The sequence below is a fragment of the Peromyscus leucopus genome, chromosome 5, assembly GCF_004664715.2.
Source record: "Peromyscus leucopus breed LL Stock chromosome 5, UCI_PerLeu_2.1, whole genome shotgun sequence".
Taxonomy (NCBI): Eukaryota; Metazoa; Chordata; class Mammalia; order Rodentia; family Cricetidae; genus Peromyscus; species Peromyscus leucopus.
The window spans coordinates 133564171-133591884 of NC_051067.1; the positions used below are offsets into that span (position 1 = coordinate 133564171).

The window sequence follows — 27714 nt, forward strand, 5'->3', positions numbered from 1 at the left end:
TTATATAAGCACGAAACAATTGCAGCTAGAGGAGATTCTCTCAGGTGTAGCTCCTCGACTCTAGGGATGCAGATTGTGAGCTGGGGTGGGCTTTAAGATGGTACAGCTGCTTTCAGTCACCTGTGCTCCTGTAAGTAACCCCAGTGAGCTAGTTGCTTCAGCAGGCCGGACTCAGCAGAACTGTTTCTTTTGCTTGCTCTTAGTGTCCTAACTGGAGTCCATGGAGCTTTGCTCATGCCTCTCGGGGAGAAGCCATGCCACACAAGCTATGAGCAATAGCTTACTAACATGAAGCAATATTTTTGTTCAAGGCATACCTATTTCCTTTGGAACTATAAAGACCAATGTGGCTGAACATTGTAGCACACATTTACAATCCTAGTACTCTAGAGGCTGAGGCAGGGGGATTATTTGAACCCAGTTCAAGATCACCATGGGCTACATATGAAGAGACATATTTAAACAAATAAAAATACCCCCTTTGTAAAAACAAAACAAAACAAAAAAACAAAACAAAACAACAACAACAACAACAAAAAAAACCAAGCCAAAACAAAAAGAGCTAGGTATGGTAGATTATATACACACACGTAATCCCAGCATTTAGGAGTAGAGGCAGGAGGATCAGGATCAGGAGTTCAAAGTCATCTTCAGCTACACAATGAGTTTGAGGTCGGCCTGGGCTGCTATATAAAACCCTGTATAAAAAGAAGGAAGAGTAACGTGTGGAGAGCTGTGCCCTTGAATTCCTGAATAGAACACAGGTCTGCCTGCCTGTGTGCAGGCTGGGAACCAAGGCTGCTTCTCTAAGTCAAGAGACTGACAGGCAAAGTGTGTGTTCGTGGTTCTCACATTCAAATAGCACTACACTTGAGTGTGACTTATGGGAACTAGTTTTTAGCCTATGTTCTGGTGTTAATTGACTGAAATGTTGTCAGAGATTCCTTACTAGCAGTGCAAGATGTACATAGTTCTGACTGAAACAGCAAGAGGCAAATCAGGTGCAAAATTCTGAAGTCGCCTGAGCAAGAAACAAACTGCGAAAGGAATGTAGTTACTTGGTGACTTTTAAACATGCTTTACTCAAAAATAAGCTCCTAAGAGGTGGAGGAAGGGGTGGTGAGGAAAAGCTCAATGAAGGAATTTATTCTGAAGAAGCAATGTTGTGAGTCTGGTAACTTCTATAGTGTTGTCTCTAATCTCACCGGAGGGGGACATTGGCAGTACATCAAGGGCAACTCACTGTTTAGAGTGTCTGAACTTGACCTCAGCCATCTAAAGTTGAGAAGATGCAGGCATTGGTATAGAGTGGAGGAGAAAGAACAGAGAAATGGGTCTGTAGAGGGCAGAGCCGCTCTTGTGTGAATGGGAAGAAGGCATGTCTAAGTTGCTTTTGGGAACCGAGAGGACAATCGCCACAAGGTACGCTGCAGGAAACCAAGGGAGAGGTGACAGCTAGAGACAGTGCCTGGATCCTGAGACTTGCAGCCACACGCCCAAGTCCAGGTCGCTACGAATGACTAAAAATTCTGGTGAGGAGACACAAGCTCTGGTCAATCCTGGGTTCACTGAGAGCAAACATTTAGGGCAACCACACTGGGCAGATGGAAATGCTCTAGCCCTGGATTCTCCACCTCCTCCTCCTTTCTTCATGAACTGGAAAGAGGATCCTGGTGATGGAGGGTCGGATTTCCTTTCCCTTAAGGGAGTACAGAGCCTGCCTGCCTGGAAGTGTGGGTTTTGTTTGTTTTGCTTTGCAGTGCTTGAGATCAAACCAGGGACCCCACACAGTGTGCTAGACGGACACACTACCGTGGAACCACACCCCAGCTCAAGGCCTTATTTTGAAGGAAGCTTGAAGTGTTGACCAAAATGTTACCCTTCACCTCTAAGTCCTATAATTGGGGGACTAATTAAAAGAAGTTTTTTTTTAAATTTTTTTTTTATTACTTCTGAGCCATTAGAAAAGTTACGAGATTGTCTCATGCTGGGTCAGATCTGTTCCTCCAAGATTTCTGCTGAAGGGATAAGGGATTTGGTGATGCTGTGATGGTCTCACTGAGTGGCAGCAGTGTGTTTACTCACTCACATTCGCCAGGTCTTCCAGTAGAGGCACACCTCAGACAGGGAGGCCAGATGCAGAAGACCTGGGCAAGGAGGGTGGTGGACATCTGGAAGCCAAGCGAAGCAGAGATTTGCAGAGAAGGTTGACAACTACCCTTCGAGCCTTGGTTTTGGCTTCTGGATCTCCACAAAAATGAGTGCTTTGTCTGCCTCCGTTTGTTCTCACTATTATATAGTTCGTGGAGTCGTTGGAAGAAATGCCTAATTTCCTATGGCCTGTTTCAGAATTTGTGAGATTGGTATGGCAGCTTGAGAGAATTCCAGAGTGGAACTTGCTTCACACCTTGCTGGGCAAGGTGTCAGGCATCCGGCCTGTCTGGAAATGTGTTAGCATTCCCATTTCTTGGATTAACACAGGCACTGATCCTTAACCCCTCTGCCTCCTTTGACATTTAATGTTCAAAGTGTATGTCACATCTTGAAACTCACATTTTCTTATTTCTTCCACCAGCTAAGCTTTCCACTGTATCACCTGAATTTCTTTCTATGTCGTTTTTTTTTTTCTTCCTTTTTGGCCAAAGATTTATTTATTTAGTACAAAATTCTTTGTATCACTGAGTCCTGCTGTAATAATTCTTACATGTTATTTTATGTGTTGCATAAATACATCAGAAGGATAGACACATCTCAGCCATTCCTGTAAACTGCTTCAAGAGACTGAAGGGTATAGATAATGTATTTTCTTGTATCATGGAAGAACTAGTCCCTTGCATATTTCCAAAGTTTATTTTCCTCCCTTATCAATTTTTCTATTTTTTAAAAAAATGTTTGTTTTTAATAAAAATTATGAAACTAATGCCTACTCTGTACGGAATACAGACAAGCAGTAAGAAATTCACTTCCAGTCTCACCAAAGGTGAAAACATCCCGTGACTTTTTTTCCTGTCTCACATCTTTCTGAATTTTATGCAGCATCTTAAAATACATCCCAGTGACCTCACTAAATAAATATGATAGTGAAGATGAGATGTTATTCAACAAAAGGTCTCGCAAAAACCACAAGATGGTAGGGGCTCGGGATCGCTCGTATCCTGCGCAGGGAAGGAGCTCTCTTCCGAGGTTTTTAGCTTTCCTCCTGCACCTCAATCCTGCAGCCACCTGGGCCTGAGAAGCCAAGGGCAAACACAGCAGCGGGTCGGGGCGGGGCCGGAGAGGAGGAGCTACAGCACCGCTACCAATCGGGGCTCTGCTGTGTTCGCACTTGCCAACCAACGAGGGAGCTCTGAGACGACCTTTCCTTAGGCAATCCATCAGCAGACGCCCTGACCGACAGTCCGCGTTACTCTCGGCCCATAGGGCCATAGCCCCGCCCCTCCCAGGCCCCACCTAAGGAGACCCCGCCCCTACCATCCCCGCCCCCATATGACCCCGCCCCCTCGAGCCTCCACCCCCGGGGCGGGGCCGAGGCGGGAGGTGCGGCGGGTGCAGTGAGCTGGTTCGTCCTGCTCTGCGGCGGCGGATCGGATCTGCCTCCCGATTGTCCTTAGCTGCGATCCCGAGCTGTGAGCTGTGGAGCTGAGCGGCGGCGCGTGGACCGCGGCTGCTGCCGAGCAGGTAGGGGGCACGGGGACTGCGGCGCCTCTCGCGGTCCCGGCTCCTGCGGCCGCGCTCCCTGGAGCCCCCGCCGGCCTCCAGGCGCCTCGCGGTAGCACCTTGCGCAGAGGCGGGCGGAGGAGGGGGTGCGGGTGCGGGCGGACCCTGGGACTGTGGGGCGCTGCGGGACGCGGCGGCACAGCCAAGGCGGGAAGACCTGTGGGAGATGAGGCTGCGGAGAACTAGGACCTGCTAAGTGGTGAAAAGCCTTTTTTTACCCCCTTGGGCCAGAAGACGTCTTTACTTGAGTCGTGTTTAATTTAGGTTTATTAGCCTCTAGGCACTGCGGAGTTCACTGCGATGTTATTTGCTCTTCTACTTAAAGTAGAATTTGTTTAGGGACGTTTCCCTAAGTGACAAGTGGACCTAGCACAGTGACTGGTGACTCACCTTTGTCTGGGCTGAAGTGGGGAGGGAAGGGTAAAAGGAATGGGGGAGGAATGTTCAGACGATGCCCGTGCAGGTTCGAGAGTACCGTGGGGGTGGACCTGCCGCTGTCATGCCACGGGTGGGAGTAGAATTGTGGTTCTCCCCCCAGCTCCTCCTTCCCTCCCTTACTCCCTTCCTCTCTCCCTTTTTCTCAGTCTCTCTCTCTCCTCCCCCTTTTTTTCTTTTTCTCTTCCTTTTCCTCCAACCAACAGCATTAAAACAGAAAAAGCCTTTTAAAAAGCACTCTGTGGACCTGAGGCTTCAGGACTGCACCTGCTGCTCCTGTAGTAATACTTGAATACTTGGCAGGCAGAGCCTAGGCAATTCAATACGCGACTGGATGGTCTCAGGAAGGAGTACCTTGAATGGCTGTTAACTTTCCTTTAACCTGCCCAGTACGCCATCTGTCCACAGGTGAAATGATGCCACTCACTGAGGTTTAGAGGGCTAGCATCTGTGGCGCAGTGGTGTCCTTTGAAGTGCTTTCCCTTTGCCCAGGTGCACACAGGTTCCCTTAGGTGTGTTAATAAAGCCCACAGCACTTGCCAGTCATTTTTCCCGGGCACAACTCCGAAGGGCATGCCCGTTTTACAGCCACAAGCACTGAAAGCTCTTGGGATGAAAGAAGCTGTCGCGGGGACACGCACCTGCCACTTTATCTGCCATCTGGGTAAGGCTCGAATTTATCAAGCAAAGTACAGGGTCAGAGATGGCGATTTTCCAAAAATCTGGCTCTTAGTTTTCCTAGGCTGCTACTGTGATAGTTTGAAAGTTCCCAGAAAGGTAATTTTCCACATAGGCAAAATAAAACAAATAAAACTGATAGTGCTTCATGAGATTCTCTTGACATATTTTGGGGAGGGGCTTTGCAAATCCAAGAGCTTTACCCCTGCACACCTAGCTTAGCCATGCCTTTCAGGAGTTTTGTGAGTTGATCTGAAATAATGAGAATGCTTCTTGATGGATATTGATTATAAGATGACTTTGGGGGAAGTCTTTAAATTTATGGAAGGATTTAAAATGTAGCAATCATGTTTTTTATTAGAATAATCCAAGCATAGGAATGTAGGGGGTCAGTATGGGGTGATGTCTGGCTTGGAGAACTTTAGAAGATTCTTAGGTTTTGTTAAAGGAATTAGAAATATTGAAATGTCTCATGAATTATTAAATGGGACTGCTCTTATGAAGTAATCCCTTTTGTGTTTTATGTAACTCACTGTGGTATATTACAGGTATACTACATTTTGTTATAACTTATTCGTGAAACATACAAGAAAACCTTACAAAAGGATTGTTAAACCCTGCATCCGTCCTTCTATCCATCCTTCAATCTGTCCCTTCCTTCACCTTCTTCTTTTCTATCTCTGCCTCTGTGTTCTGAGACAGGGTCTTTATGTAGCCCAGACTAGCTTTGAAGTTGAAGTGATGCTCTTGCCTCTGCCTCCTGAGTGCTGGAATTACAGAATTGTCCACTGGGACAGGCTGTTTCTTCATGCTATGGTGTGTGTGTGTGTGTGTGTGTGTGTGTGTGTGTGTGTGTGTATGTGTATGTGTGTTTTACTTTCATTCCCTTGTTGACTGAAAATTTGAAGCAAAAATTTCTGTAACAAAACTTGTGACTGCTAATCTTAAAGCCCCAAGCCCTTCCATGTGCCCAGCTCTCCTGCAGATGGGAAATAGAGACTTGTCTGTTCCTATTGAGGACTCCCCCCCCCCCAAACCCCATCTAGTGGTTTTTGCATTTTTCCCAAAGTTATTTAGGACATTATATGAGTTCCACTAAATGGTGTGCCTGGTTCTGCTGTGGACACCTTCACTGTTATAATTTTACCGTTTGATTACTGTTACTATTGTTGCTGTAAACATTTCAGTGATAAGGATGCCTATGTAGAAGGGCAGCTGTTTTCTCATGCAGGTGGCGAATGACCTGGAACTTTGTTAAGCAGGAGTATTTGGAAGGACAGGATGGTTTAACTTAAAGAGATGACATTTCGGGTGCTTTCATAAATAACCTCCATTGTGAGCTTCCTGGTCCTCCGTGTGGTCAGTAATGACCCAAACCAGAGTGAAGTTTTATAGGTCTGTGTTTGTGTAAACTCAAGCTTTAAAAAAAAAAAAAAGGCTTTGTTTTTGTTTATATGACCCGGGACTAAGCTACTTGAGTGTATCTTGGATTTTCTTTTCTTAGAGGACTCGTTTCTTTAAAAGACGTGGTGAAGTGAACGTGGTAAGGTTGTGTGCCCCTCATTGTGGACGGATGTTTTGCTGGTAAGGTGTTCCCTTTAGGTCTGCAAATACTTTTTTTCCTTGAATATTCACTTAATGCATTTCTCTATGGTTTGCCTTATCAGGAGAGATGAATAGGAGTCTTCCTCTCTCTGGTGATTGGAGCTATTAGTTGGGCTTGCTGTTGATTGGATTGCCTTTTATTAGTTGTTGCAAGAAGGGGAGTGAGTAAATAGCTGTCCCTTTGACAACAGCAGTTATTTTAGGTAAGCACATGGCAGTGTTCTTGGAGAGTAAAGACAACATGGAAGTTGTTGTGGGATGGCTCGGACCTCAAATCCCACTCCAGAGGCTGAGACAGGATGATTTGCTGGGAGCTTAAGGACAGCTTGATGGGCACCAGAAGGTGAGCAGCTCTAAGTGGCAGCCCTGGAGACAGCTGCCTAGAGTCTTCTTCCCCTCTGAAGCAGCATCCAACCAGTGTGTATTGCACAGCTTTAAGGCTCTCTTGAGGGCCAGACTCAGGCTAGGTGCGCTCCAGTCATGCAATTATGTTTTTAGTTTTGTGTCTTTCCTATAGGGTCTCACTGGGTAGGCCAGCCTGGTCTTTCCAAATCACCATCCTTCTTGACACCCAGCTTCAGTTTTTGAAATAAGTGGAATCCTGGCCTTGCTCAGTCGAATGAGCCAGGTGTATAAGGAAACAGCTTTGAGCAGTACGTATTTGGGCTATGGTAGGTGCATGGCTGTGTGACTCCGAGTCTTCTTTTTTAAAAGCCCCGTCTGAGAAGTGTGTGCCCTGGAAAGTTCACCTATTGAGTGGCTCAGGCTGAGAACTTAGGCTGGGAACAGGGCTCGGCTGTGAAGGGGCAGGAGCAGCCACATTGTTGGTTAGCATTGTTTGTGACTTAAACTCTCTCGGGAAGAGATTTTCTGGATGCGTATGTAAAGCAGTCTGAATATCAAGAATCAGTTAGTTTTGAGGGTTGTGGCTTCTTTCTCGGCAAATGGAAGCTTGTTGAAATGGTATCCAAACTTGGAGTTGAGCTCAGGCTTAGAGGGATGATGGAGCTATGGGCCGGATTTATCCTGCTTCCACTGATCATATTGCTCAATTTCTTCCTAATATGTCTTCTGATTTAACTTCTGAACAGCCAGCATAGACTTTTAGCATAGTTCAGATTTAGCTCGGTTCCTAGGCGAGCCCGCACGGAGGATCTGCTCTCTTCCCTGGGGATCCCCTTACCCTCACTTGGTGCCAGTACCCCCATAGGTACCCACATCTGAGGCTGGATGCTCAAGTTCCAGGTACAGCATGGCCTGTATTTGCATGTAGCCCTCACGCTTTGAATCATCTCTAGATTTTGAGGGCCACCAGATCCATTCCTATCCATTCCTATCTACACTGTGCTGTAAATGGCACCCGAGGAACTGCTAGACTCTGTTGTTTAGGGGACGATGATGACGAAGAAAGTCGTTTGTGCTCGGTCTACCCACAGCTTTTCTGACCCACAGTGCATTGAGTCCTCAGAGGGGGAAACGTGCGGGTACACAGGTGCAACTGTGCTCGGCTGATTTGTTTCCGGGCCCGGTTGCCGTCAATTTTTTAAATTGTGTTTGTATATTCATCGATTGCATGTGCACATGCGTGTGTGTATTTGCCACAGTGAGGGGTATGTCAAAGGACAACTGGAGTTGCTTACTCACGTGGGTTCCAGGAATCAAACTCAGGTCACCAGGTTTGGTAGCGAATGCCCTTACCCACTGAGCCATCCTACTGGGCCCTCACTTGTCTTTTTTGTTTTCCTGAGTGTGGCATTGTCAAAATACAGAGTAGGCCTTTTTTTTTTTTCAAGTTTGGGAGAGAAGCTGATGAGAGTTTGGGGCCTGTGGGTAGCAAGGAAATACATTGACATTATTTTGAAATATTTAGAGTCATTTAAACTAGGACAGAACCTTACGTTTAAGGTTTTTCAACATGGTGATCATTTCACCCCCAACACAAAGTATAGTCTAGTGATTCTCAAATCTTGGTGTACCTTGAAGTCACGTGCAGGCCTTGTGAAAATGTGGCCCACTGCCCTAGTCCAGAGTGTCTGGTTTGGTTGCCCATGCTTCTTGTAGTTCTGGTAAGTTCCAAGTTAATGCGATGCTGCTGACATGTGAAAACCATTGACTGAATCCGAGGGGGAGATACAAGCTTCGTTGTTGATACAGCCTTTGGAGTTTGAGAGATGCTGATTTGAATGTAATCCTTACCACTTCCTAAGGACAGTGCTTTAGGCAAATCACACACTCACACACACACACTCACACACACACACTCACACACACACACACTCACACACACACTCACACACACACACTCACACACACACTCACACTCACTCACACACACACAATCACACACACACACACACACACACACACTCACACACACCCTTTGTTAATTTCATACACGAACACAATGTAGTTAAACCACCCACATCCCCACTTCCCCACTTCCCCCTTCTAACTCCTCTTGGCTTGAATCCCCCCCCCCCAACAATCCTCCTCCCAACCTCATTTCTATTTCCTCTTCCTCCTGAGTGCTGTTAGTGCTGCCTAGATATATGTACATGGGTATGAGGTCACACACTGGCAATATTCAGGAGTCATACCCCTGAAGAAAAGGGAGTCTTGCTTTAGTCTCCGGGCAGCCCTTCACCTGTCGAAAGCGCCTCACATGGGGGTGGGTCCTTGTGGGCCCCCCCAATTCATGTTGCAGTGTGACTGGTGTGATCTTGTCCAGGGCTGTGAGGTCACCAAGAGCTGCTGAGTTCGGGACTGCAGTGGCCCTGTCATGTCCTCTGCTTTTCAACTCTAAAGGGTAAATACTGGTGTTACAATGTTGGTATTAAATGAATTTTTATGCTCCTGGATTGTGCTTGGCGGGTGATGAGCATGCAATGATGGTTGGCTTTTAATCCCAGAAAGCAGTTAGGGTTTGAAACATTGGGAGCCCCAAGTCTTAGAAGAGCCTTAAAGACGGGATTTTACATTGATCCTCATTTCCCTGCACCACACCGGGAACTAGTATGTGAACTCAGTTACTGTTTAGGGAACACAAGAGTAGCTTTTAGAGATGTCAAATCGTCATATTCAGGGTGCGTGCCCCTCTCCAAGGTTGAATTAATTTGTTACAGTATTTTGGACTCTCAGAGTAAGCCTTGTGGTCTGGGCTTAATGCAGCAAGTCTTATTATTTTTTAAGGGACAGTCTCTTTATGTTTTGTGTATATATGTGTGTGGGGGGTGTACATATATGTGTGTGGGTATTCATGCATGTGTATGTGTGTGTATGTGTTGTATCCAGAGGACAACCGTGAGTGTGGTTCCTCAGGAGCCACCCACCTGGTGTTTTGAGTGGTCTCTTACTGGCCTAGGGCTTACCAAGTAGGTGGCCGGCCAGCCTGGGATCCCCCGTCCCCACCTCCCCTGTTCTGGGATTACACACGTGGGCCACTGTGACTGGCTTTTTCACGTGAGTGCTGGGATTGAACTCAGGTCCTCATAATCGCACAGCAAACACTTTATGGATTGAGCTCTGTCTACAGCACTCCCAATGTTTTTGAGGCTGTCCTGGAACGCTCTACCTACACGTTCAGTTTCCGAAATGCTGGGATCACAGGTGTGTGCCCCCAAGCTGGACAGTAACAGGGTTTTTAAGTTTGTTCATGAGTGAAATTACAGGACATTCCTGGCAGTCACCTCTTGGACGCTGTCCACCTGCAGTAATTCGGGGACTGTACTCCGTGACCTCGAATGCAGTTCTTAGAGCCTCAGTTTGTCACATGCCTGATTCATTTCTCTCTGCAGAGCTGAGCGCCCCTCATCTCTTTGGTGATCTTCTGCAAGTAGAATCCCTTTCTTTACGACGGTTACAGTCCCGTGGTTTTATTTCCTTTGTGGCAGTTCCCGTACTCTGACTTTTGCCTAGTTGCCATGGTTTCCTACGTCAGATTGTAAACCCTGAGATCAGGGATGTCACCTTTGATGCTGGGACCCCCGGCCTGGGGCACAACAGCTGGTATGTGGGGAATGAGTAGCTGTTGGTTAGCTGGAGAAATGGTTCCTCCTTGGCTCCCTCTCCGTTCCCTGAGTTGGCACTCAGTTAATGTACAGGTCTTGGCACCCTGGCAGCAGTGTTCATGTAGTGTGCCCCTTCTTCCCTGCCCTCCCTCATCTCCTCCTGCTCATGTCTCTGTCCCCGCTCACTCCGCTCACTCCGTTGGTATGAATGCCTTGTTTGGAAGCGCCCACTGCGATGCTGTTCTGGCTCACGCTCTCGCCAGCCGCTGTTTCCCACATTCTTCCTGGAGCCTCACATTTTCTGACTTCATAAGTTTTTCCAATCCAGTGCAACAGGTGGAACCATCAGACGCAGAGGGACAAGCTAGCCCTCTTATTTGTATTTTTCTCGTCGCTAACACAGCCATGTGTTCTCTCATATGCTTGTTAACCGAGTGGGATTTGCCTTCCCCTTTGTGGTTTGAGCATTTATTCATTTTTTTTTTCTGATTTTTCTACTAGGGTTCCCTGTCCCTCCCCTGCCTTTCTGTCCTAATTTATAGAAATCACCCTCTCCTTTGATTTTAGATGTTTACAGTATCTTTTTCTCTGGAGCTTGATCCCTAATAATAAAAAAAAAAAAGTATTGTTTTACATTAAAGGTTTTTCTTCAAAATCCTGTTCTGAACAAAATTGTCATTTTGATATCCGTCCGTTTTTGCTTCCTTCCATCTTGTCTAGAAAATATATTTCCTCTTAAAAAAAGGCATCTTTCTACATTAAAAAAAAGTGTCAGGGTTAATTTTCCTCAGTGTCTTTTATTAAATTGCCTTGAGGGTGGTGATGCTAATTCTGTCCTACACCAAGAGACATTTCGTCCACTCACCTGTCTGCGGGTTCTCTGTGTTGTTCTGATCAAACTGGTCCTGTTCCAGTTCCACACTGTTCCTGTTCCAGTTCCACACTTCTGCTTTTAATGTTACTGTGGTTGGCGGGTGGATAGGTGGATGGATGGATGACTGGTAGATGAAGGTAGAGAGGCATCTAGAAAGGCGAGTGCCTCCTGTGTTGTTTTTCTCTCGGAAACTGTGCATAACATTTTGGCTTTAATGTGTTAGATGCTTGGTAATGCTGAGTTAAAATTTCCAGTCAAGTCAGGTCAACTTGTTAATATTTCTTTAATAGTTCCCCAAACGCCATGCCTTCTGGGAGTGTTTTGCGTTTGGAAAAAAATTTTCAGTTGAAATTATGTGCTTGCTTATTCTCATGAAGGTGAGTGCCCGTCCATGGCCGATGCGTCTTGCCTGGTCATTCTGTCTGCAGGAGCCACATCCCCAGGTCTCATGGGTCTTCTGTCTTTCATTTCTGCTACGTTGTTCACACCTGGAAGCCTATTTTTTTCTTTTAGTTAGATATTTCTTATTTTAATTTTATGTGTATGGGTGTTTTACTTACATGCATGTCTGTGTACTCTATATATGCCTGGTGCCCACAGAGGCCAGAAGAGGGCATTGGAGGGCTTTGGATCCTCTGGAACTAGACTTACAGGCAATTTGTGAGCCACTGTGTGGTTGCTGGGAATCGAACCCAGGTCCTCTGGAAGAGTAGCCAGAGCTCTCAAACTGTTGGGCCATCTCTCTAGCCCCAAGTCTGTTTTTGTTTTTTTTCATTAAATGTGTATACCATTTGCTAGTGTGCATTATGAGCTGTGTATACCTATATGTATAATATATTACAACATTTTAATACCTAAAAAATAAGAATTGACCTAAATGTGCATCAGTAGGTATTTGTTATTCTCTGTGGGGATTATTACCGCACAGTGGGTAAAATATCATAAAATCTTGTACCTAGGATAATTCTACTTTAGTAATAAAGAGTAAGTTTATGTTCATGTAAAATCCTCTTGGTTGTTTATAAATACCTTTTAATAAATGGTTGCTATTAATGTCCATGCTTGAAATAGCTGAAAAGTAACTTTAGTAGGCAATAAGATTATAGATGAGTTACTTTGCCATGATTGTCCTTTTCCCTAAATTTTCATAACATTATAATATTTTTTTTTTTTAATTTGGTTTTTCGAGACAGGGTTTCTCTGTGTAGGTTTGCGCCTTTCCTGGAACTCACATTTTTAAAGAAAGAAAACAGGTTTAAAAACAACTGCATGATAACTGGGAGTGGGGAGGGAGTGTAGTGTAGATTTATTTATTTTTTTAGGTCAACTTTGACAAAAGCCAGTGTCTCCGGGAAGTTGAGAACAGGCTGCCATCAGATTGGCCTGTAGGCAAGTCTTTGGGGCATCTTCTTGATTGACGACTGATGTGGGGATGCCCAGCCCACCGTGGGTCCTGTCACCACTAGGCAGGCGGTCCTGGGTTGTATAAGAAAGCAGGCCAGAGGATTGGGAGGTCCGTTGTGAGATTGTGTCTCCTGGAAACAAAAGGAAAGCAACACCTGTGGTTCCTCAACTGTATGGCTGCCTCACCAAGACCTGAACAAAGAGAATAACACCACACACACTATTGCAGAAGGGGGCACTCTCACAGGGCCCCACTTCTTCGCAAAGGACTATGGGTACCCGAGGACTACTGAGAGAAGGAGAATTAGTCTTCCCCAGGGACGAGCCCCTAATTGGTTATCTCCTTCCAGGCAGTCAGCCATGAAATCATATACATGCAAGTAACCTTAAACAGACTCAACCGGTTATGTTTATATAGTTACGCATTTCATACATGTCTAACACTAACAATTTAGGTCATGAATTTGAGAGGGAGCAGAAGGGGTTGGAGGGAGGAAAGGGAAGGGGGAAAGGATGTAATCAAATTTTAATTTAAAATAAAAAAAAAATTTAAAAGGCAAGTAGGGTCAGCAAGCCCTGGGGAAGCCAGCCAATAAACAGCGTTCCTCCGTGGTCTCTGCTTTAGGTCCTACTTCTAGGTTCCTGCCCTGAGTCCTGCCTCGACTTCCCTCTGTGATGCGCTACAGTTGTAAGCTGAAATAAAAACAAGTTGCTTTTGGTTACGGTGTTGATCACCGCGATAGAAACCCTGACTAGGACAGGTAGTGAAGATAGACTGTGGCTTAAAGGTGAGTGTGTGCGTGGGTGCTCATCGTACCCACCATCCCTTCACGTTAGGGTGTGCTCAGATCTTCCAGAAAAGAGTGCCTGAGCCAAGAAGTAATAAGTGCTGCCAAAAATCACTTGCCCCAGGCCTCCTGGCTTCCCACCAATGGGCAGACCCAGAATAATCTCAGGATGCTCTGGTGGGTGGTAGTTAGTACTCTTGGTCTGTCATTGGTCTCAACTTGTAGTGTTTGGTTCAGCGGACAAAGCAGAGAGGAGGTCATGTCTGAAGGTTCATTGAAGAAGCATAACCTTGACCTTGGATCTATCTCATTGGAGCCAAAGTTTTCAAGCTTTGAATCAGAATCACTTTACTCACAGTTATTCAGTTATCTGTCTGTCTGTCTGTCAGTTTTTTTGGGGAACAGTTCTGGGAGATTGAACCCAAGGCTTCATGGATGCTAAGCATGTGCTTCCCTTCTGAGCTATGCCTCCAGCTTTTTTATTAAAACAGTTTTGGTATGCTGGATGGCCTGAAAAGTTCGTAAGGATCCATAGAGTTCCTGGGCCTCTTTGGGTACAGTAGACTGATAGCGTCTTTTGCCAGTACAGTTGAGGGCCAGCTCCTCTTATCTGTCTCCCTGCCAAGGTGCTGACCCAGACCCACCCTTCCCACTAACTGCTGAAGCCTCCTAGAAGCAGGAGCCTGCTCCCTTTTGACTCATCTCTGCTGCATTTCTATAAGTGAAATTGTTACTTTTTAGGGTGTATGTGTATAGTGTATGTGCATGTTATATGTGGGGGGATGAATGTGTGTGGAAGCCCAAGGTGACTTTGGGAGTTTTCCTTAATCATTCTTCACCTTGGGTTCATGGAGGCAGGCTCTCTCAACTGAACCCAGGGCTCAATGATAAAGCTAGTCTGGCTTGCCAGCTTGTTCTAGGTATCCCCTGCTTTTCACCTTCTCTGCACGAAGACTACAGTCACACTCACCTGGATGATGGAAATCTGAAGTTGGTCCTTATGCTTGCTTAGCAGAAGCTTTACGTTGGCAGCCCCTGAAGGGAAGTTTAATATGGCTAGAAAGATAGTGTCTCTGGACCCAGGGATGCCTGACCATGGGATGTTGTTACTTTTGTTGATATGTGTGCTATTACAGTGAAAGATACCAGAGATGGTCTGTATGTCAAATTGCTCTGATTGGTCAATAAATGAAACACTGATTGGCCAGTGGCTAGACAGAAAGTATAGGTGGGACTAACGAAGAAATGAGAAAGAACAGGAAGGCGGAAAGAGTCACTGCCAGCCGCCGCCATGACAAACACCATGTAAAGATGCCGGTAAGCCACCAGCCACGTGGCAAGGTATAGATTTATGGAAATGGATTAATTTAAGCTATAAGAACAGTTAGCAAGAAGCCTGCCACGGCCATACAGTTTGTAAGCAATGTAAGTCTCTGTGTTTACTTGGTTGGGTCTGAGCGGCTGTGGGACTGGCGGGTGACAGAGATTTGTCCTGAATGTGGGCCAGGTAGGAAAACTCTAGCTACAAACCCGTCCATGAACACGCTGATCTATGTGATGCACTTTCCTAAATTCACAAAGAGAACCTGTGAGATGCGGTGCCCCTTTGTTGGCGGTGCTGTGATTCTGTCGCTGGGGCATCTTCAGTTAGAAAAAGGCACAAGGGCACATTGCCTCCTGTGTTTAATGAAGGTTCGACGTGTTCTGTTTTAGTTCCTGTGAGTGGAGCTCTGATCTGGATTTGATTCCATTTCTACTTCTTAGCAGAACTCTTCTGTTGGGCGTGAATTTCTGTTGCTTGTCTGGGATGCTCTGTGCACAGGTGCTAATCATCGCCTGCACCCGTCCTTGGGTTCCCAGCAGGCTGGCATCTCAAAACTTACTTTCATTATCTCTGAGATACTGTTAAGAGAGAAAAAGCAGGCTAAATATTTGAAAAATATTTAAATCAGATTTCAACACTATGAGTTGTTCTTTTATAAAACATGTCTGCTCAGGATGAGCAAACTAAATTTGTTTCTACAGCACTTTCCTTTAGAAAAAATGCCAAGCTAAAAGTGCACTAGATTTTAGGAGTTGTATGAAAGGTGACTTGTGGGGGCAGGGGAGGTCCCCGCCTCTGTATGCTTGCTGAGGTAGGTGACAGTAGACAGACAGACAATGGAGAGAGGCCGTGCAAGCCTCTTAAAAATGCATAAACATGGGGACCATCAAAAACATGAATTTCAAAGGAAGGCAGAGGGTGGAAGCTAGACTACCTTTGTCATAGGGGAGAAGGAGGCAGGAGGCATGGAGAACATTCTGAAGAGATAGTGAGTGGTTTTCAGGGCCCAAAGTATAGACAAGTAGTTTGTGATTCTCTGGGAGTAGGCTGGGCCGGAGGAACATGCCGTAGTTAGCTTGTGACAAAGCGTCTTGGTGTGAGGTCATTCTTCAGTGACACGCCTTTAATGTGCCCCCTTAATGAGGATTCAGGAAGGAGGTCCCAGGTAGCTGAGCTGCCTTTGGAAGAGCTTGCTTATATCAGTCAGTTGGAGGAACTTCTGAGGGAGGCTCTTCTCCCCGGTGCTGGGGGAGAGCCTGGCTCTATTAGTAGAAACCCCCCCCCCCCCCGCCTTTTTTGTTAAAGTCTGAAAGTAGCTTAATTCATTTGCAATAAATATAAGCTAGAAACCACTTAGAGCTGGTAAAGGAACTGGAATTAAAAAAAATTGAAACAGATTTTTTTTTTGTCTGTGAATTACATATAATTATCCTGTCATGTATAATACATTGTATTTCCAGATTTGAAAATGTATAAACATCTTTGTCTTCAAAGTACTTGCAGAGTAATAAAGGAGGAGAAAACTGACCCTAATTTCACATATATGAAATTATATATATGTATGTATATGTGTATGTGTGTAAATATAAATAAACAAGTTAAAAATATATATTATTTTTTAATCTCACTTTAGGGCCCTGACTGGCCTTGAACTTCCAGTCCTCTTGCTTTTGCTTTGTGAGTGCTGGGATCCTAGGTGTGCCCACTGTGTGCCCACTGTGTGCCTGGGGCTGCTGGGGTTCTAGGATGCCCACTGTGTGCCCACTGTGTGCCTGGCCTCTGCCTGGGGCTGCTGGGGTTCTAGGATGCCCACTGGGTGCCTGGCCTCTGCCTGAGACTGCTGGGGTTCTAGGATGCCCACTGTGTGCCTGGCCTCTGCCTGGGGCTGCTGGGGTTCTAGGATGCCCACTGTGTGCCCACTGTGTGCCTGGCCTCTGCCTGGGGCTGCTGGGGTTCTAGGATGCCCACTGGGTGCCTGGCCTCTGCCTGGGGCTGCTGGGGTTCTAGGTGTGCTCACTGTGTGCCTGGCCTCTTCCTGGGGCTGCTGGGGTTCTAGGTGTGCCCACTGTGTGCCTGGCCTCTGCCTGGGGCTGCTGGGGTTCTAGGATGCCCACTGTGTTCCTGGCCTCTGCCTGGGGCTGCTGGGGTTCTAGGATGCCCACTGGGTGCCTAGCTGTTGCTGGCTGCTGAGATGACAGCTGTGTTCACGTTGCCTGGCTGTTGATAGAAGTTTGACTGACCTTCATGGGTAAAACGACAAACCAGCTTCTTCACTCCTTGAAATGCCTCATGTTGAGATGGATCAGAAATGAAGGCGTTCAAGGTGCTGGTAGCTGTTTGGGTGGGGCAAGTCCTGTTGCTGTTAGGAGCTCCTGTGTCAGGAGTTCCTGTCAGGAACCCGGGAGTGAGAAGAGAAGCAAATGTCTTGGTCTGCAGCCCCACACTTCTGCTGGCCTGTGCTCGAGAACAGGTTTTTCCACTCTGGGTCAGACCTGTTTTCATCCCTCCCAGATTCCTTCTCATAATTTGAGTGACTGCTGAATACACAAGTATTTACTTCCTAGGTGAGGGAAGATTACGTGAGTGCCCTGTGTGTGCGTTTGTGAAGCCCTGCTGGGAACCGGTTGACTGTGGCCTGCTACTCTGGTTTTTCCTCTTCCTTTCTCTCCAGGGTGTTTCAGAACAGTGGCCTCAGCAAAGTGCTTTTTAATTATCAGCATGAGGACTGACTGCAGAACCAACACCAGGGTCTGTTAAATGTTTTCAGCCCAGTACCTTACCTCTGCAGGTGACAGCGTTGGTTTTGATCTGACATGTTCTGGAGGCTTCTCAGTTCCAAATGGGTCTTCAACTGGGTAACTAAGTGGCCCATTTTTGCATAAAGATAAGGCATCCTTTAAGATAGTGCGTGGTAGGCAAAGACTGGTAAGTTTGGGTTTGGCAACAGCTGGCAGTGCTGTGGACTGGAGCGTAGATGGTGTGTACTGCTTGTCTGTCCTGGGCTGTATGCTAGGAACTGTGTTGAGCAAGCAAACATATATGTCTATTCATATGTTACCAGCTCCATGATGTCCTTTCATTTTACAGATAGACGGATTGCATCGTGAATCATTATAGCTAGTGGCCAGGCCAGGAGAGTCAAACCTAAGTGACCCCCACTAAGTGACAAACACTAAGTGACATGAGAGACATGGGTGACAATGGCACGAGGGAACTCGTGTTGGAAACTGCCCCCTCCAACACTTTTGGAACAGCTCTGTAATCTTTCCCGCTTCGGATCCTAACCACCATCCAGACAGTGCACAGCACAGCACACCACCTTGGCTGGTCTCTAAATGTTTTCTACCAGAGCACACAGCTCAATGGTAAGAGTCTGCCCCAGACAAACGTCAAGGAGACACATAAAATTAACTCACTGCAATTGTGAAATTGTTCTGCAGTTTATGCTCGATGTAGAAGGTGGGAAATGGCTTTCCAGAGTGTGAGAAGATGTGCATTTTTTTTTTTTTTTTTGTACTCCTACCCCTTGGCCCCACAGTGAACTTCGGTGTGAGGCATGCATCTCTAGAACTTTATAACAATTCCATATCACGCGTGGGGTGGACAGTGGGGGTCAGATTGGAGGGAGCTCACTGATAATGCACAGGTAGACGATGGTGATGGGTGGAACTAAGCAGTCTGTGGGCTGGGGTGGGGATAACTGATGGAGGTTTGGCCAGTGCTAATTACGGTGGTAGATTAGATGGCTGAATGCCATGGCTTATGTCTGTGACTTCTCAATTTCTTCTTGGCTTCTGGCACTAGTTTCCCTGAATTGCTCCTGTTCCTTAATTGTGGGACCTTAAGGTCAGGACTTGCTTATTCAATGCCCCCTCTAACGTATGCCTTTACTCCTTGCCTTGGGGTCAGTTTTGATTTCTTTATGGCCCTGCCTGTTGCTTCACTGAGCTCCAAATTGGGCCTCCTCAGAATCTGAATTTGCAGTAGTTCTTCTTAGACTTTGACTGTCTCAGAGTTAGCATGTGTTATCTGAACTGTTCTCCCCTCTCAAGCCAGTCATGGTATTTTAAGGTATCATGCATGTCTGGAGAAGGGAATGTTCATGTGTTGGCAGGCAATGATTAGAGCAAGGTCCCTATTTAACTGCCGAGGCCCAGAAGCAACCCGGAAGGCCAATGGCTTTGTTGGCTCCCACAGATGTGGCTTAGGTGGCGTGACTTTTTCTGCCCCCTCGGTTCCCAGTGAAGCATGCCTCTGCCTGAGATAAGGTCAGATATGACACCGTGGTTCCAGTAGAACTCACAGGAACTCTGTCTGCTGTCCCTGATGAACAGAACCCAATGCTTCACTGTGAGGAGAAAGATGGGTTGACATTGTTTTCCGCAACTCTGCTTGCAGCCCTCCTGTGTTCTGTAGGTCTGCTGCCGCAACTGTCATTGTATAATCAATGTCTACCGTCCTAGCCACCAATTGAATGCCTTAAAGCCACATACCCCAATCATGAAGAGGGTGGACTGTAAAACTAACCCTGGAAACTAGGGTTTCTATTCCAACTCTGCTGAGGACTGGTCCATGAACCTGGGCGAGTGTGGTCAGCTTTTCCTTACTATGACAAATATCTGAGTAAATTAACTTAACAATTTACAAAGGTTAATTTTGCTAACAGTTTTGGATGGCCCATCCTGTGATCAGTTGGTTGTTGATTTTAGGCCTGGGGCAAGACAACACATTGTGATGGGAGGCTTAGAAAGAGCAGGAGAAAGAATGGGATCCTGCTCTCCTCTACAGGGGCATGCCCTTAATGACTCAAATACCTCCCCCCCAGGCCTTACTTCTAAAGTTTTCTGTCTCCTGATAGTGCCAAGTTGAAGATCATGGCTTTTACATACAGACTTTTTGGAGGGTGTTCCAGACACATGCAATTGAGTGTTTCCAAGACTCAGTTTCCTTCTGTGAAACAGGCTGATGGTTGAATTCACTATAGAGGACAGGTGTGAGGATGATGAAGCACCAGATAGAGCCGAGCACAGCGTCTGCATGAGGCCAGGGGCCAGAGTCGACGATGGTTATTTACTAAATTCTCTTTTGAAAAGGGGCTCCCCCACTCTGTTATGGGGTCAGTAACCAAATGGCTTCTTTTTCATAGTGCCTCCTTCCGGCCTGCCTCCTCCTTTATGACTGACACTGTGGTCTAGATTGCAGTCTGCTGCTTGCTGACCTGGGAAGCAGCCAGAGTCACCTGCCTCTTTTAAGATGGCCACTGATTCTTTGGATTTGCCACACAGAGTTGTAACTGCTGTGCAACTTGAAGGAGCCACCCAACCACATAGGAACTTACCGATCGCTAATTTCTGTTACTATTTTTCCTTTGGTTAATTAATTTCTTTTTTTTAAGAGAGTCTTGTGTGGTACAGGCTGGCTTCGAACCTACCTTGTAGCTGAGGATGACCTTGAACTCCTAATCCTTTTGTCTGTACCCAACCAACGCTTGGACTGCAGTTGTGCACCCCCCTGCCTGCCCATTCTCTTTTTTACACAGTATCTTAGTTACTTTCACACCACTGTGCCCAAGGCCTGACAGAAACGGCTTAACATGGGAAAGCTCATTTGGCTCATGGCTGCAGAGAGCTTTTAGTGGGGAAGGTATGGTGGAAGGGTTCAGTCCTTGGTGATGACAGCATGGCACCCTGCCGTGTTAGCATGGCAGCAGAACTCTTATACTGGCACCAGTGGCTGCATGTGACCTTCAGAGGCCAGCCCTGAAGTGACTTCTGCCAGTTGGGTCCCACCTTCTAACAGCACCCCAGTATTCGATATAGTAGTGCCATAAGCTGGGGACCCAGTGTTCAAAACACCAGTGCATGTGGGCATTTTTACATCAAACACTAGCATCTCTATGCTAGGGCTAGCTTTCACGGTGCCATGGCAGGGGTGTACTCTGAGAAGGAAATTTTTTCCACTTACGATGTATAAACTGGCACTGTGGATTGCTTCACTGGGTTTGAGCCCGTTTGTCTCTCATGGGAGCCTTTTGCCCTTGTTATGTGACCTTCTGAGATCACTGTGACTTGGGAAGCCGCACCCTCTTCCTCTCTGGGCCCTAGCTTGTCTTTAGCAGTCAGATGGATGAGAAGTTTTATAACTTTGTCCGGTAATCCAGAGAGTGCTAGACGAATGTTCTCTTATGCATTAGCCCTGTTGAAATGAGTTTTTTGCCTTCACAGTTGAAGCGTGGTGGCCCTATATTGCTGCTTTGTTCTTTCTTTACCCTAAATGTAAGAGTGTAGAACACGCAGACAATAATGTTTTCTGTCCTTTGAGGTATAGGGGTCTCAGCAGTTGCTAAGAGTCTCTGGCTGGCAAGAAGTGGAATGCAAAGTAGTAAGCATGTGCACTCCTTATTCTTTCTAAGCTCTGTTGTCCTGGGTAGGTGATGGTCAGGTTTCCTGTTGTCCTGGGTAGGTGATGGCCAGGTCACCTGTTATTCTGGGGTAGATGTGGTCAGGTCACCTGTGTTATTCAAGAACATTAGAAAAGCACAGAGCAGCCTGTCATGATGATGCATGCATGTAATCCCAGCACTCAGGAGGCAGATGTTAGGGGATTATGAGTTAAGGCCAGCCTGTGCTACATAGCAAGACTCTTGTCTCAGGGAGGGGAGGGGAGCATGGACAACCTAAGCTTTGCTTTCTTCAGCCACCCTCCTCTCACCTCTGTTTCTCCATTCCTTGGCTCATGATGATGCAGTTCTTAGGAATTATAACCATGGTATATAGTCTTGAGTTTTCCTGGGGTGATGATGGAGAGGCCTTAAAAGTAACAAATTAAGAGGAGGAAAAATAAATAAAAGCATCTTGGAAGTCAGAGATTTCACCTTTATTTTATCCTTTGTCCTTTCTTGTATTCATGCTTGAGTGACTATGAATTAATAACCTTAGAATTAGCGTGTGTGTGTGTGTGTGTGTGTGTGTGTGTGTGTGTGTATGCATGTATGCGTGTGTGCCTGTCCCTATACCATGGCACATATGTGGACATCAGTGGACAACTGTGTGTTCTCTCTTTCACCATGTGTGCCCCGGGGATCAAACCCAGGTCACAGTGCTGGCGCTACCCATTGGGTCATCTCAGCTCCTGCCCACTGCTGTGACCATGCAGGAGCATGCGCTACAGTTCAAGAATGAGCAAAGACAAAAGGCTCCTTCAGGAGCGTCTCAGTTAAAGGCGAAGGACCTGCTGGCTGGTAGACATTTACGTGTGGCTGGCTTTTTAAGGACCTGCGGAGGGAAGGGGGCGGTGGCTGGAGTGACGGAAAGGACAGTGGGAGACGTTGGATTTGTCCAAAATTTCTTTAGCGGCTCCTTCCTTTGGAAGCTTCCTCCTGGGGGTTGCTGAGGTAAATACATTTCCTTTTGTGTGTAATGAAGGCCCTGTTGTAGATTAACTTTGGGGCGTGAAACCAGAATTCCAGTGTGCTAGGGCATCAGTCTATTTCAAGAACTCTGCTACAAGTCCAAAATAGAAACGGCTGCGTGGTGAAGAAGGCGCTTCTCTGTCTGTCCTAGAGTTACTAGGCGGGATCGCCAGCTACGGTCTCGGGACTTTCTGAGAAATTTTGAGGTTTTTTTTTTTTAAGATAAATGGTGAAATTCAGCAATGCTTAATGGTGGTAGGAGCACCTCATGGCCTTTACTGGGTATTAATGGTTGTTAATGTTTTGGTGTTTAGTTAAAATTTTTAATTAATGAAAGAAATGAAATGTGAAGTTGAAATCCACTGTTTCCCTTCCCAACTCTGTCTCCCTTTCTTCCTGAAATAATTGTTAATAGGAATTTGTCTTTTTACTTAAAAAAAAAAAGGTTTGATACTCTCACTTTCTTTCTGTTTATATATTTATGTATATATATGTATGTGTGTGTGTGTATATATATATATATATATATATATATATATATATATATATATAAACTTTATCATACATTGACACAGTATAGCTGTGTGTACTTATGGGTACAAACTGATGTCATGATTTGTGAATACAGCCTGGAACAAGCAAACTAAGCTGACCAACTGGTTCATCACCCCAAACATTTGACGTCCACCTTCCATGGCGTGCGTAGTTCTCAGTGACCTGCTGAGTTGGGCACTGTTACAGGGGTCCAGGTTATTCCCCTGTGGAGTTGAGACAGTGTTTCTTTGATGGTTCTCTCCTGGGCTTTCTTGGTTTCCGGACGTGTGCAGTGTTAAGTGTTTACTGACCGGAAGGAAGGCCGAACCATGAGTGTCTTCTCTCGTGCCTTTTCACTCTGTCTGTTTTGATGCTTTCTAGCCATCTTGATAGAGAACCTGGTAACATTATCAGTTCTGAATTTGTTATTGTTTGTAGTCTGAAGTCCGGCATAAATTAACTTTAAAAGGTGATTGCACCCACTCCAGGAAATTTTTTTTTTTCCTGTTGGGCAATTTCCCTCCCTTTAGATAAGAATAATTTATGCCTGGCTTTTAAATGTTTTTTTTATATATAAAAATATAAATACAAACATTTGAAGGATTTTAAGAATAGTTTTGACCACTACAGCCTCTTTAAAAATAAACAGATGAACAAATGGGTTTTCAAGATCCAATACAGGGATTGTGTCCTGTCTTCTGATTTAAATGATTAATATTTCATACCTTCAGCTGTGCTGATCTAAAATGATTGAAGAGGGACTTGTTAAATGTTAATACTCTTTCTCAAAAAGAGGAAATGAACAGGCCATTTCAGCTGATTTTATATATATATATAAAGAAGAGAGAGATCATTATATGTGTCTATAAAATGTCATCATACGTATTGTGTAAAGCCTTCTTGGTGTGACTGCTTCTGGGTCACCCACACTCCCATCAGTAAATTAAGGCCACCCCCTCCCCTTCTAAGTCAGCCCAGTGAAACTTTGGTTTCCCAGGGTGAACGTTGATGAACTTAGCTTTTGTTTGTCATTGGGATCTTATGAGGAGGGGACAGATACTGCTTAGTTCCCCTCTCCCTCAGGGAGAAATTTGAGGAACAGGTAGTAAATTCACTTATTTGTTAATGCTGTTGTGTCTCATGGTATTAAGAAATAAAAAAAGTTACAAGGATGAAAAGGTTGAAATTGGTTTTAGTAAAGAAGGATTTATGTATGAACATTAAGTTGGATGGATGGGTGTTTCCAGAATGGTAAAAGAAAATCAACCTGGAAAGTGATTTCAAGTTATAAAGGTCTGAGTAAGTTATTTAAGGCATGTAAGACTTAGAGGTGAGATATATATATATATATATATATATATATATATATATATATATACACACACACACACATATATATACATATATGTATATATACACACATACATATATGTGTGTATATATATATGTGTGTATACACACACACACACACACATATATGATATTAAAGTTTCTAAGACCTAGGCTCAACAATTACAAAAACTGGCTAAATGTATGTTGATTCAAAGTTTATTTAGAAGTATCTAGCTGTTAAAATATTATACAGTAATTAAAAGTACCAGATCGGTGTGACTGATCTGGATATTTAATAACCAGATTTGGACACTATTCTTTTTTTTTTTTTTTCGAGACAGGGTTTCTCTGTGTAGCTTTGTGCCTTTCCTGGGACTCACTTGGTAGCCCAGGCTGGCCTCGAACTCACAGAGATCCGCCTACCTCTGCCTCCCGAGTGCTGGGATTAAACGCGTGCGCCACCAACGCCTGGCGATTTGGACACTATTCTAATGTGGTCAGAGGGACTAAAAAGAATATATTCTTCTTTCCACTCCAAGGCCAATGAGGTCCCAGGGGATTGTAGTCCATCTCTAGAAATGTTTGGCAACTGTGGGAAGTCACCTGTTCTTTTGTTCTGGGAAGACATGGAAACCCTAACCAATGAATTGTAAGCAGCGTCCTGTCTATAAAGAGGAAGGTCAACACATAGGAAAGATTTCCTCAGTGCTGCCAGGGGAAGCCGCAGCCAGGCCAAGCAAGGCCTTTCCGCATCGTCCCATGGTGCACAAGTTGTAAGAAAGGCTCCGGAGAAGGAGTTTCCTCACAAGCCCAAGTTACCTCCAAGGGCTAGATCTTCAAGTGGCCTTAGCAGTACAAAAACATAAGAATTAATTTTGACTACTGTCTTAGTTGATGTTTTTTTATTGCTGTGAAGAGACACCATGACCACAGCAGCTTTTACACAGGAAAACATTTCATTGTTTCAGAGGTTCAGTCCATTATCATCATGGCAGGAAGCATGGCAGATGTGGTGCTGGAGAGGAGCTGAGACTTCTACATCTGGATCTGCAAGTCACTGGCCTGGCTTGAGCTTTTGAAACCTCGAAGCCCACCCTCAACAGCACACTTCCTTCAGTTATGACAGACCTACTCTAACAAGGCCACATGTCCTAATCCCTTCAAATAATGCCACTGCCTACGAGCCTATGGGGGCCATTTTCATTCAGGCTACCGAAGCTACCTATGTGGTCTTAAATACTCATCCAAAAGGCATAATCAAGATTAAAAAGCATATTTCTTTAACAAGTCAAGGGACTGCAGTCCTCAGAAATTATAATTATATGAGATGCTATTTGGACAACTATGTCTCGCTAGTGATCCTCTTCCTGATTATATATATTGTTCAGATATAGAACAAGACCCTTCTTAGTTTACTTCATCCCTACAGTATCTATCCATAGCTGAGAAAAACAGGCGTATCTTCTTAATTGCAGAGACCAAATCTAAAAGCCATATTTACCAACTATGGAACACTAGTTCTGGAAGAGTGCTTCTCACAGTCATAATATGGCTTTCTGTACCCTAACCATCCACATTCCTTGATTAAAGGGAGCTGACAGATACTCTGTCATCAAACTCACAGGTTTGGGGAATAGTCAGGCTACCCATGTGTTGTCCTTGGGAACTTCGCTAGACAATCCTATAAAAATGACTCAGTAAAATTCTGCTTCTCTGGCTGTAATTGACATCTCCAGCAAAGCTTCCAGGTGCTTATTCCTTTGCTGGAGACTGATGTAGCAAACAGTTCATTACAGGTACCTTAGCCTTCTATGGGGCTCCGGTACATGGTCTAGCCAGCCAGTTGTACAATGACATTTCACATTCTTAAACAAAACATGTTAATCATGATGTTAAAATTGTTTTCCTCATTAAAGTCATCTCGTAATGCTTCCCACAAGCTTGTGATAGAGGAGACCCAATGGTTGGTTCTGAACTTATGCTGGCCAATGAAAAATGTCTCAAACTTCCACCAAACCCTTACATCTTGTAATGGGCAACTGTGACAGAAATCAGCAGTCTCACCAACACCTACTGCGGAAGGTTCTTTGGCAGGTTTTCTTGCCCATTCTCTCCCTCTAATAAAGGCAAGACTGTCCTGACTGTTTTCTTAACCACACTCTCAGTAGGAATTACACTAGTGTAACAGTCTCTCACTCTTGTGTGTTCCAGATGCCACCTCACTCACATAACACACTCCAAGGATGCATACTGTCATTGAATGGGTGGGTGTCTGAGGCTGTGGATCTTGCCCTGTGTTACGTGGTTTGATTGTGGCCCCGCAGATGGACCCTCCTCTGAGACACTCTGCCTGCTTCTCTTCCTGTAGCATTCCTCTAGTCAGCTCGAAGCAGCTGAGAGAGCGAGCTCTGTGCCTCCAAGCCCCTAAAAGCAACTGGAGCGACCTCTTGCCACCCTAGGCTCCCCCCCCCCCGCCCCCAATTAGGACTCCAAACTGAAACAGCTAGCCTGAAGTCATATTTGCATCCATTAGCCTCACTCACCAGCCCTCAGGAAACCTTAACGAAATTTCAGATTAGCTCAGCATCCTTCAGGACCAACTAAATTCTTTGACTGCTGTGGTACTCCCAAATCAGAGGACTAGGTCCTGTGGCCGCTGTTAAGTGTGGGATTCATGCCCTCCTCCAGGAACAGGGCTACTTCTGCTCCAGCAAATCCAAACTTGTTCAAGATGGAGCCAAAGACAAAGCTTCAATGACATGCCTCCTCCCATGGAAGGGCTTTGGGTCCCTCCCATCCTGGCTCCCCTTCTTCCTCCTTATTATCCCCGTACATTTTATCCTGTCTTTCAAATGTTTTACAGACGTTCCTCCTGGATCAAATCACCACCATCCCCAGGTCCACATTAGAACATTAGCTGCCCTGGCTAGGTCCCCTAATCAGTCTCACACTCACCACAGCCCCCTCCTGCTTCTGCTAGCTTATTGTGGTGCCGCACTCACTCCTGGGAGCAGTGCTAGTCACAGTCCCCGGGAGTGATCCGACCAGGCAGGAAAATCTTCTCCTAGCAGGGTTTCACTTTGCTTGAACTACCGTCCTTGCTTCAAATGCCACCACCTTCCCTCACCCCGTTAGGGTGCCCCTCCATCTCCGACTTTTCAAAGGGAACTATCCTTTTCATTAGCCACAACCCTTTTATTTTTCTCCTCCTCCTCTGATCTGATCCTTATATGGACTCTACTCATACCTCTCCCCTGAATCGCCACACAAGAGAGCTGGATACCTCTCTTAAACAGAACTCACTAGCCTTTCAAGGTGGCCAGTTACACTTCCCCCACTGCTGGGTCTGTCTGCCCACTAAGGCCCAGGGCTTCTGGGCTGCCTGTGTCCCCTCGTCACTATGGACCCACACCCCTTTGAAACTAGTCTTTATATAACAACTGACCCTTTCCCAGGTTTATACCCATTACAGACGTCCCAAGATGGCCTCAAGTCTCTTCCAGTCCCCCCACTCTCTCTGCAGTCCCACATGGGGAGCCATCATTGTCTTCCAACTTATTCACCATTGGCACCCTTCCCGTTCTGACCGGACTCACCCCAGCCCT

General features: G+C 45.6%; 1 protein-coding gene across 2 annotated transcripts in view; it reads left to right on the forward strand.

Moving 5' to 3' along the window:
* Positions 1-3529: 3529 nt before the first annotated feature.
* Positions 3530-27714, forward strand: part of Mpp7 (membrane palmitoylated protein 7) — a 219718-nt gene continuing 195533 nt past the window's right edge. For both annotated transcript variants that reach the window (XM_028873101.2, XM_028873116.2), the window contains exon 1: positions 3530-3678. The gene's annotated coding sequence lies outside the window, so the exon portion shown is untranslated. The remainder of the gene's footprint in view (positions 3679-27714) is intronic.